Source organism: Cupressus sempervirens, chromosome 9, assembly GCF_028749045.1.
Source record: "Cupressus sempervirens isolate cs-2001-9-10 chromosome 9, ASM2874904v1, whole genome shotgun sequence".
Taxonomy (NCBI): domain Eukaryota; kingdom Viridiplantae; phylum Streptophyta; class Pinopsida; order Cupressales; family Cupressaceae; genus Cupressus; species Cupressus sempervirens.
This window is the reverse complement of record NC_143126.1, coordinates 738,351,107-738,363,539: the sequence shown is the minus strand read 5'-3', so window position 1 is coordinate 738,363,539 and position 12,433 is coordinate 738,351,107.

The window sequence follows — 12,433 nt, the reverse complement described above, 5'->3', positions numbered from 1 at the left end:
TTGGAATCTTTCACGAATTACTTTTGAACTTTTCTTGATCTTCCCTGCTCATTTTTCGGCTTTGCTTCTTGATCGTGATGCAAAAAATTGATTGAAATCACGATAATATACCCTGATTTCATTGCATTAAATGCTCAACTGCCAACTTGGCTTCTGAAGAAATTTCAACCTAACTCGGCATCTACTAAATTTCCTTTCTACTTGGCTTCCATTGGAGTTTTTTTAACTCGGCATTGGTTATCAGCTCGGTTGTTGTTGGGAGCTTGACATCTATTTTGAGTTTTGACTCGATATCCAAAGGTAGCTCGGCATCAACATTTAGTTTTCGTCTTGACATCTTGTTTCATGTAGATTTATACTTTGAATTGCTTCTTTGTCTTGGGACTGATGTCTGATATAACTTTGTATATCAGTCCCATACACTTCTCATGCTTAGTTTGATGAAGTGTGATCACTTGACCCATTGGGTGAAGTGATCCCTTCACTTGATGTATTGCACTCATCTCTCTTTTTCCAAGTCTTGTTCATTTGCCCCCTTATCTTTTCAATATCAATCTTTTCTTTGCCTTTATTCTCTTCAGACTTGGGTGCCTTTGATCTTGTAGGACAGTTTTTGCTGATATGACCAATTTTCAGACAACTGAAACATGTGGTTTGGTTCAACCATCTTTTGTAGTTCCCTCTGAAATGTGTTCTTATGCAGTTCTGTGGTGTATGTCCATATTCTTGACAATAATGACAATTGTACCTGGTATTGTAATCCCAATGATGATGACTTTCTTTTCCTTTTGTTTTTGCTGGTTGATTTGATGTCCACATAGGTTTTGATCTGCATTCAAATGCCCTATGTCCATACTTATTGCAATTATAACAATGTCCATCAAATCTCTGAGTCCTTGTGAAATTGGATCTGCAATCTTGTGTCATATGTCCTTGCATGTTGCACTTGTGACAGAAACTCTTACTCTTTGGTGTGTTTGGTTGATTGAATCTTCTGCTCCTGCACACATTAGCAGTATGGCCCTTCTTATTACAATAATGACAAGTGGGTTTAGTATTCTTACCTTTGTCACTTCTTTGTTCAGCACTTTTTGATGATTCTCCAACTTCAGTGCTATTGTAACCAAGTCCTGATGTATCATGGGCAGATCTTGGAGTTTTCAACAAGTGTTCAAAATACTTGATGGCTTCACTTGACTTGTTGAGATTTTTTGCTACCTCTTTTTCTCTATTCAATTCATTCTACATTTGTTCATTCTGCATATTCAGAGTAGAGATCTCAATGTCCTTCACATTGAGTTCATGATGAAGGTTCATCATTTGAGCAAGTGTATCCATCTGCATGTTTGAGATCCTTCTCGGCTTAGTACATTTTTCTTCAAGTCTGTTTGCAAGATTCCTTTTGTCATTTTCCATCATGACCTTATCATCAACTGCTCTTTTCTTTTGTTCTATAATTTCACATATCATTATGGCCTATGATTCATGTTCCATCTTGAGAGATCTAATCTCTTCTGCTTGAATTTTTTTTTCTCCATCAGCTCTGCTATTGCTGCATCAAACTCTTTGGTATCTCTGTTGGAAAATATGTTGGTGGTATCAATTTCCTTGTATTGTATATCATTTTCAGCTATGGCCAGATCTTTACTTTTTTTTAATGAGTTTCTCAAATTGATTCTAAATTCCTCCAAGCTATGCAGAGCAAGTTGCACGTCTATCACCTGATTTTCAATGATCTTTCCAAGTTTGAAAGCTTCCATCTCTAGATCTTTTCCTCCAAGCTGTTAAACTTTTCCTTATGAGACCCTGGTAATGCTCTGATACCAATTGTTGGAATATTCAAATGTGGAAAGAGTACTTATGAGAGTGGGGGATGGGGGGGGGGGGGGTGAATCAGAAGTACTAAAATTTGTCCTATAAAACTTTTATGTGGAAATAAATTACATGCATGTAAATACATTAAGTAAACATGAAACTAACACATGCATCAATAACACATAACACCTGAAATTGGTAACCCAGAAACCCTCCAGGAATAAGAAGGTAAAACTGGGGTGGGGATGATACCCACAAAAATTACTACAGCAATATTGTTTAACCACTTCTGATGGTTTTTCCTGTTAAAGGCCTACCCTGTTAAAGGCTTTACACTATGTCAATAGTGACTTGGTTAGAGGATTTACAAACACTTAACATGAAGTGTCACCCTGTTAAAGGATTTAATCACCTATCTCTAGGATCAATAAAATTGTTGTTAAGCTAACCTATCACCATAGGATTTCCATGCTAATACAATGGCTAGAAAGTATTAGGTAAAATGAACCTGATAGTTTACAATCCTTGATTGTTGAATGCTGGCTCTATTCTGCTTCGTCTGATCTTGATCCTTTGTGATCTGATATCTTTCGCTTCTAAAAATAGTATATCAACCACTCTATATCTTCTCCTCTATATCATCATCTTCATCATCTCCTTCTCTATCATATCTTCTCTATGAGATATCATCTTCCTTATAAAGACATTCGAGGATTTAGGGTTAGGTCTGGATCTACGATCCATATTCAATCTTCATTTCCACTTAATACTTATCTTTTGCTGATTGGTTGCATGCTTTTATCATTTTTCTTATTGGTTGCATGCAAATTACATAGGAAATATAAAAGATTCGATCTGATCATTAAATCCTTTGAGATTTCCTTATGTTGGCTGTAAAGACTATTTTCATCATAGTTTGTGCGATTCCAAACTCTTATGCTGATATCTTGGATTAGTCGGCTCCTAAAATATTTTTGTTGCTTGGCACATGCTATTCTACTGAGTTACTCGACACTTACACAAAATTGTGTTACTCGGCATCTAAACTTTACTCGGCACCTGATCTTCACTCGGCATTTACACTTTACTCAGCACCTACACTTTACTTGGCACCTGAAGATTACTCGGCATCTATTGCACTCGACACCTATTCTTGATCTTGGTTAAGTGTATTGACACTCAGTTGTCAAATTTATTCTTTAAGCTAACATCCTTGAGTTCTTCCACTCATTATGCCAATGCACTCTATGGTCACTTGATCAACTCAGAGTCTTAATCCTCTCTACTTACTCCTTAGTGTGTCCTCTGTTTGACACTTCACACTATCCTTCTCTTGGCTTCTTCGCACGACCATACTTATGACCAACCCACACACACTTTTGGTCTCTGACCTGTAACTCCTTATAAAGAAGTTATGTTCTTCATTTCCTGCTCAAATCTTCCCACTCATCAATTTGATTTGATCTGAGAGAATGATATTATTTTTTCTCCAAATTGTTTCTTCCAGAAACTTCATGATAAGTCCATCAGTATTTTCTCAAAACTGGTTTGCATGGTTTACATGAAATTTTGTGACATCTAGTCATCATCCTTATCATCCAACTAATTCAAAAAATTTAATGTAACAAACTTATCATTACTGATCTGGAAAATCTTTTGACTTAACAAATAATGCAGCAACTCGGCATCATTGGTTTACTGATGCTCGACATTAATTGGGTTAGTTAGCTTCTACTACTATTTACTGATGCTCGGCACCTAAAAAAATTTCCTAATTTACTCGGCATTTGAACAATCCTATGTTAATCAACACTTGAAGAATCGTGTGTTACTCGACACTTGAATGGTCTTGCTCAGCACACACTGAAGTTGAACTTGTTCGAGTTCAATTGAGAATTTTTTTGGCTTCAACTAGTTTGCTCGACACTCACAAATGAACTTAGTTAAATCTTACATGTTTGATGTGTCTTCATGTGTCCATTCTCTATGTCTTAGAGTATGTCATCAATACACTATTTCATCAATGGCTTAGCTAATCCTTATACTTCATTACAACGTCATAACTTCAACCTTTCTCTAGGTGCTCTGGTTACATCCTATTTATTGCCACCTCCTTGTCTATCAACCAATTGATAGCATTTGGATCACTTATGCAATTGTCATTCTTGCAAGTAGCGAGTTTTACATCAATGACAAAACAATGATTGAAAAAAAATATTTTCCAGTTCCATTATTCTTCATTCATGATCTTTTTAATCATTTCCAACATCATCATCACTATCATCATCCTTGACTTCTAATAGAGAGTCACTTTATTTATGCAAGTGATAGATATTCTTCCACATGCCTATAGCATTCTTGACTACATGTTCCATATCTTTTAACAAGATTAAACAAGTATTGAATCTAAGAGTTATTATATCTTCAAATTTCTTCATAGACTCTTTTACCTCAGCATTGGTAAAGCTTGGTAACAATTGCCTTAGGGTTTATTCATAGATATATTTTCCTATCTACATGGCTAAGTCCCATCTTGGATTCAATCTCTCTAATAGATCATTAGAAATCTAAGAAGCTATCTAATCAAGGGAATACTTCCATTTACCCATCTTTGTTAGCACCAATTCCTCAATCTATTTCTTCTCAGCCTCTATCCTAGTCTCATACTTTAATGATTTTAAGTTGGTTATGCCTGCACCTTCTTCCATTTTTTTTAGTCTTTCGTAGAAGGTGAGAAGAGGCTTGTTGAATGCAACTTCACTACCTTTCTTCTTTGATCTTATGGTTAACACTGCAGTGAATGGCTTTGGTTGCTTGGTGATGATAATCATGCCTTTCTTCTTCATTGACTCTTCTTCCTTCTCTGACTCATCTTCATCCTCTACTTCATCATCATCATCTTCTCCTTTACCTCCATTCAACGAAAGAGGTGTGCTAGATTTGAGTTTTTCTATTCTCCTCTTGCCTTTGTTAACAACCTATGGAAGCTTGATTCCAAGCTCTATTCTTGCCTTGGCCTCATCATATGTTCCAAAGTGTGGTGCCTTTGGATCAACAAGTTTTTTTAACAAGGCTTCAATTATGCTTTTACTTCATTAATGTTCACCTCATAAGGAAGAGGTTTTACCCATACAAGTCTTGAAATTACTACATGAATGTAGAATTTGTCACTATCTACCATGAAACAAACAGCATCTTTGTAATATTTAACCAATTTCTTGGGAATCCTAAATCTGTTATTCATTTTCTCCTTGAAGACATCAAATTAATTATCCATTATGCTAACAAAATTCTCGCCTAGTTTTTCAATGTACTCATTAATTTGATACAAAATTGGCACATCATTTCTCCATATGACTATACCTTTAGAACGGAAAAACTTTTGAACATAGAAAAATAGACATGTCAACAATGAACTAAATTTACATGGATTATTCTTCGATGTCCTTATACTTTCCATGTTTTTGTTGAATTGTTTCAATAATAAGTCTGCAAGATCATATGACAAATTGTTTTTCATGACTTTGAATGTCAAGTCTATTGCTTCACATGACACACTATTGAGATGACTTGAACTATAAATTTTGTGTGCTATCACATGTATGCCAAATTTCAATTCTGCATCAGTTACACTTCTAATCTTCATGCCTCTGCCATCCCACTCAGCTAGGTTTTTCTTCTCTAACTCCACCTAACCTAGGGTTTTAATAGTTTTGGCTTTGGAGTGCAAAATTTTAAAAATACTCCAAAAGGCTTCCCTAGCTTGAGATGCGTACAACATACAAATTTAGCTACCAATGTAGTATTTTTTACATTAATAATAGTCTCAATTATCTTCAAGCTTGATCTTTATGAGATAAATCATCTTCTTAGTGATCAAAACTGGTTGCTCAAGCCATAATTGACCACTATGAAGTTGTCTTAGGATGTTATTGATCCATTTGATTTAGAAACTTTTGGGCAGGTGGGGAATGTGGGTTAAACCCTGATCTTCCAAGTGCTTATGTTTGGGTTTAAGAACACCATTTACACATAATTCACCTACGTAATCATCCATCTCTAGGGTTCCAATTTATTGAATTGCACACTTAAAATGAGTGTGGATATCATTAATGAGTAGTACATTAGGATGGATTTGTGACTGCCTTCTATTTGGATCAAGGGTTTCTGTAATTGCTGGTACAAGTTTGAAATTTGGTGGTTTCCATTCAACTCCTCAGACCAACATTTTTGACCCTTTCTTTGCCTTGCTATTTTTGCTTGATGCAACCATTGCTACTTAGTAGGTTACAAAAAACTTCCAAATGTTTACTACAAATTCTACTTGAAATCGCTTGATGGCTCTACAATTTTCTTGATTGTAGTAAAACTTCAAGATTTTGGTGAAAAACGAATTCAATTTCCTACCTTTCGATAAAATTTTTCCATTAATGCTCTGTACAAAAGTGGCTATGTTGACATCATCATGCATGATAGGCTATCATCCACTATCTATTCAGATCACTTGATGAATACTTCATAACTCGATAACTAAACACGTGTGACTAGTTACTCCCAACCTTGCTCAATAGAGTCCATGAACCAACCTTACTTGGTGATAACTAATATTGATCTTGTGTGATCCCTTTGTATCATGAATATTGATTTGGATCTTTAATTTTTCTTTTCAATTTTGGAACTGTTTGGATGTGACCATGATAACATAGTTTGAGTTCTTACATAAGAACTTAGTTGTAAATGTTGGAGTCGCCCACTTCTTTCATGACATGACCATCCTTTTTTGGACTAGCTTCCTTGGTGGATTTAGGAATCCATTGCTACCTCATTTTCTTTCTGATGTTATCTCCTTTTGTTTTCTTTTCATCTTCAATTCTACCTATATTCATGCAATTTTTGGCTAGATGACCAAGTTTTGTACAAGTGAAACATCTTATGGTGGTATCTCTCTTCCTTGTGTGATGTTTAACATAGTTCATGCCAATGTGTCCATAATCTCCACAATAATGACATCTACACCAGGTGTGATACTCCCAACAAAATAACACTTTCACAATTTTCTCTAATAGATTGAATGACTTGGTCTTGTAGTTTGATGCCTTGTGACCTTATTTCTTGCATTTCTGACATTTGCCTTCAAATTTTGGTTTCTCTTTGCATTCATTAGCCTTGTGACCATACTGATTGCAATTATAAAATTTACCATTGAATTTTTCCTTTCCATTACTCCAACATTTATTTGATGTATGACCTATCTTACCATAGTGATTGCAAGTAGGTCTTTAATTACTTTGAGCACCTTTTTTGGAGGGTTCACCTTCTTCTTTGTATCTAATTCCTGATTTACCCTTTTTTCTATAGAATTTACTCTTTTGTCTATATAGATTCTACTCATTTAGTTGATTCAATTGATTCATGTCTGCTTGGGATTTCATCATTCTCTCATTGAGTTGTTTTTCAATGTTTAGGTCATTTTCCAATCTTCCACTGAGTTTGTTTTCTGAATTTTGATCATTTCTTAATCTTTCATTGATCTATCTTTGACTCATGATTTCTTCATTTGCATTAGATATTTGATCTATAAGATCTTCATGATGAAGGGATTGGTTCGAGACTCATTGTTTCTTTTATCTATTTCTTCTTTCATCTTGTTCCTTTGCTCCAAGATTTCACATAGCCTTGCTAATTCTAAATTTTTTGTTCTCTTTTGAGCTTTTTTATTTCTTCTTGCAATGAACCATTCTTCTCTGAGAGTTCTTTGATTCATTATTTTCTTCATCTAAACTACTTGAAGGGAAAATATCTTCAATGTTCTAGTGATCATTCATCTAATTTGCAAGTTACTTCCTTCTTTTTAGGTATTGGGAAAGTTTCTCTTTAGCTTTCTTGAGTTGTGCAATGGCCATTTCAAGATCTAACTTTTCATTGTCAATTGCTTTATCAAGTCTAAAAATCTCCATTATTCTTTATTTTTTCTCAAGCTATCAAACTTTATCCTAAGCACCACAAAGCTCTAATACCAATTGTTGGAAATATTCAAGACTATGCTAGGTTACTGAAAGGGGAGGAGTGAATCAATAAGCTTAAAAACTTTATCAAATTTAGATCTTAATTGTAATAACCTAATAATCATTTAAATCATTAAATTAGATCTAACTACATGCATGAGAAACTAAAAACATAAACATTCATGGCACATGAACACAATCATTTGGTGACCTAGAAACCTTCCAAATAGAAAGTAATATTGGGGTGGGGATGATACCCACAAAAATTCAAGACTACAACATAAAGTAGGCCTATTAAGGCTTACAATGATCACTTCTGATGATCTACACTATTAGGAGCAATTAGGACTACTAGGTCCACTTTGTTAGAGGATTTACAAACATACAATGAAGTATGCACATGGTAAAGAGATTTGACAAAAGACTATTAAGTCTACCTTGTTAGAGGATTTTGGACTAGTTCACCTATTACAATGAAATAGTAGATCTCTATCTTACAACTAATTTTCTAATAGAGATTCCTTGAAGTACTAATCGCCTTTATGTGATAGACATGACTTTGCTGCTCCTTGCTGATATGGCCTCACAATATACTTGCTGCTAATTCACACTTGCATTCTTCTTACATATTCTTCATTCTTGCTTTTCAGTCATGCATACACACATTTATATGGAAATGATACAATAAATTATGTGTGTGTGTGTGTGAGTGTGTGTGTGTCTATATATATATATATATATCAATCCAATTTACAAAATTACAAAGTCGGCTTGAATGAAGACCCCTGGATTTGAAAGACTAACTTGGTGAAGTTCTGATACATAGCATCCACTATCATTACTAGGCATCATCATGCATCTAGGTAAAAGTGGAAGCTCAGTTCATACTAATCATCTTAGAGTAGTCTTAAACTTGGTCTACACTGGCAACTTGGTAGATGCTATGTAACTTGGTAGAAACTAAATTCCATGTTTACCATACCTAGACTCAGTAAACACTAATCATCTCATCACTCGGTTAAAAACTAACATTTCTTCACATGAACTGATGGCTCAGTAGAAACTGTGAAGCTTGGTAACCATTGAACTAATTGGTAAGAACTATAGGACTTCACCCTGCTTGAATTTACTTGGTAACCACTGGAGTGCTTAGTAGGAACTGTGAAGCTTGGTGGCTATTGAATTACATGGAAAACACTGTAGACTATTTGATGAGCTTGGTAGTCATACAGAATCTAAATAACTATTTTCACTAATAAAAAACTTGACTTAATGTCAACACATCTTTGATCCGTGAAACATGATAGGGTTTAGGATGCTTTAGCCTCTACAATTGTAACTTGGTAACCAAATCTTTTGATACCAAGTTTGTTGAACTTCAACTATCAATTATCACTTTGCAACATTTTCTAGCCATTTTGCATCTGGTTTTGAAAATACTTCTTCTAAGAACAGGTTCATCATCATTTCCCTTATTACATAAGGTTCTTCTTATCATCAGATTTTCACCAGCCTCAAGTTCACTTGGTGAACTTTTAATGTCTCCTTGGATCACAACATTTCTATTATTCTACCTACTTTAAGAGGATCTACATTCAAAATATTTATTCCCTTCTTTACCACATCTAAAACAATTACCATGAAAACCACTTCTAGGATAAGAATTACCTCTTCCTTGGTAAGAACCAATACCTCCTCAGTATGAACTACCACCTCTCCACTCAATCTTTTCTTTTTCATCATTCTTCTATTCATATTTGCCTTTATCTTGCACATAATTGTTAGATCTTCCACCTTCACCATAAGATCTACCTCTACCTCTCTAGAATCTAGCACCTCTATCTCTTAATATTTGTTCATGCTTCTTTGTCAAGATCTCCTCAACTTTCAAGGCATATTGATATGCTTCTTTCACACTTTCTAACTTCACAAAACTCATTTCATCTTGAATTCTAGATCTTAATCCATTTATGTACCTTACAATTTTCTCAACTACATCATCCACATGTCTAGATCTAATGTCCAATCTATAGAATTCCTTGGTATACACTTCATAGTCATGACCCTTTGTCTTAAATTTTGCATCTTTCTTAGCAAGCTAACTTGGTAATCAGTAGGAAGGAATTTTTTCTTTACCTTGTTCATCATCCTTGTCCAAGTTCTGATCTTCTCCTTTCCTCTCCTTTGTCTATCAATTTGCAAATGCCCCCACCATAGTGAAGGATAACCTTTCAACCTAGTAACTGCAATTTTCACTTTCCTATTATCAAGAGTGTTTTCATACTTAAAGAACTTCTCCATACCTAAGATCAGATCTAACACAATATTGGTATCCAATTTTCCATCATAAGGAACAACTTCTATAGTAGGCTTTGAATTTTCCCTAGACAACACTCTCAACAACATTGCTTCATCTTGATCTTCTTCAAGTTCTTGATTATGGTTCGATGTTATTGCTTCATCATCACTTACATCATAAAGATGTTCTCCTATCCTATGGGCTATCTCCAAAACATCTAATTTGGCCACAATTTGTCTTAATGTATCCAATATTGTATTATTAGAATTTCCTCTACCTCAAACCATCTTAACGAATCAGGTTCTTGCAAGATCGTAACCCTCTACAAATTATAGGTCAAATTCATAAATCTTCTACCACTCAAAGAAATTCACTTAGGGTTCTACATGATCCAATCACCATAAGGATTAACCTCAAGCTCTAATACAACATGATGCAAGGAGGGGGGAAAAACTAGGGCAAATGGCACACCTAGCAATCCAAACCAACCTTGTAGAGTTTAACATAGCAAAAACACAAACATGTGAAGAGAACAACACCACAGAGAGGAACAAGATACTTTTATTGATTTAGGAAATTATTGGCATACCTTCCCAACTATAAGGCCTTTTGGGTTATGACCAAATACAAAATCAATTACAGTACTTGATTATCCTACTTTGCATTCATCTTCATACTATTCTCAGTTCCCTTTTTCTTTGTCCAAAACTCAATCCCAAACCTCCTTATATACGTGACAAAATGATTTATAGAAGATTCTAGAACATAGGAAAGCCACAAGTCAGCTCACAACAAATATCAACTACCAATACCAAATTAAATGTGAGAAAAGTTAGCTCAAACTAGAAACAAACACAGTCTACTCATTAAACAAAAAAGATTTTCCAAAACTAGCACTCGGCATCCACACAAGCTCAGCATCCAAAGAATTACATGATAACAACTATGAACTTGGCATCATCCAACCCTCGGTAACTATGGAGGACTTGGTAACTGAAAGACCACTCAATAACCAAAAGAACACTCTGCAACCAAAGGAAGCACTCAACAACCAAAGGATCTTTTGGTAACTAAAGGAATCACTCAGAAGTAACTAAGAACTCAAAAACCAAAGAAAACTTACACTTAGGAATAACTGGAGGTCAGTAACAACTAGAAGAATGAACAATAGTGTAGGATTACAAGGCAACCCAGGAAGTTCCTGCATCAACTTAGTGTTTTTCGAGGAACAACATTTTAACAACTTATGAGAAATTAGAATTTCTAGCTAACGAATTTGATTTCTTGGAATATTAAAAACATTTTGAATATAAGGAATGATGAGTTTGATCATTTAATATAAGAGGAGGATTAGTTAAGCAACCTAAGGAGTGGATTATGAGACAAGTTTCTAGAAAAGAAGAGGATCAATACGGTATGATCATATTCGTTGTATGTAGTGAATTGAATTGTAAACCCTAAGATCTACATTGATGATTAAAAGACAAAAGATCAGAATTACCTATTTAAGCAGGTACATGGAAAAAGTTATAGTGTGTGTGAGATATGTTCTAAAAAGTTGAAAGGTTGGAACAATTGTTGATGTTATTGACTGATGAATCTCAGTAGAAAGATAAGAGTTAAGAAGAGAAGGATAGTGATTTCTTGAAGGGTTTTTGAGTGAATTAACATAGATAACAATGGAAGCCAGATTTTGAATCATTTTAAGAGTTAGCCTAAGATCTATCGATGCAAAATGAGTTTTACTTGACATATCAAAAGCTAGAGTTACTTTCTAACCATTGTAAACAATATTTAAAATCCTTTAATCAAGGTTGACCTAATAGTCATATTGACCTAATAATCATATGTAAATCCTTTAAAAGGGTGATGTTATTAGAGAATGTTCTAAAGTCCTCTAAAAAGACCACTCTTAAGAAGGTGATTAAATCCTTTAACAAGGTCACATTTAACAATGTGTTTTGTAACCTTTAATATGGTTGTCTCATAATAAAGCTCACTTTAGGAGAGTGAAAAATTGGTGACATGTAGATGGTGGTTTTTCCCAAATTGGGTTTCCACATGAAATCATAGTGCCAAACTTGTGTTGATGTTATTTATGGAGTTTTACTCATTAATTCTTACATTTTCCAAGCCCATTATTTTATGATAGTGGACAACTAGCTAGTGTTAGTAATAAATAATTGTAGTGATTGAGTTATGGAATGATAATATCTAAAGTTGATTAAATGTTTGTTTGTACAATTGGTATATTTGGACCTTAGATAAAATATTAACCCTGCCTCTCAATTATTCTAAGTATTCTACCATATAT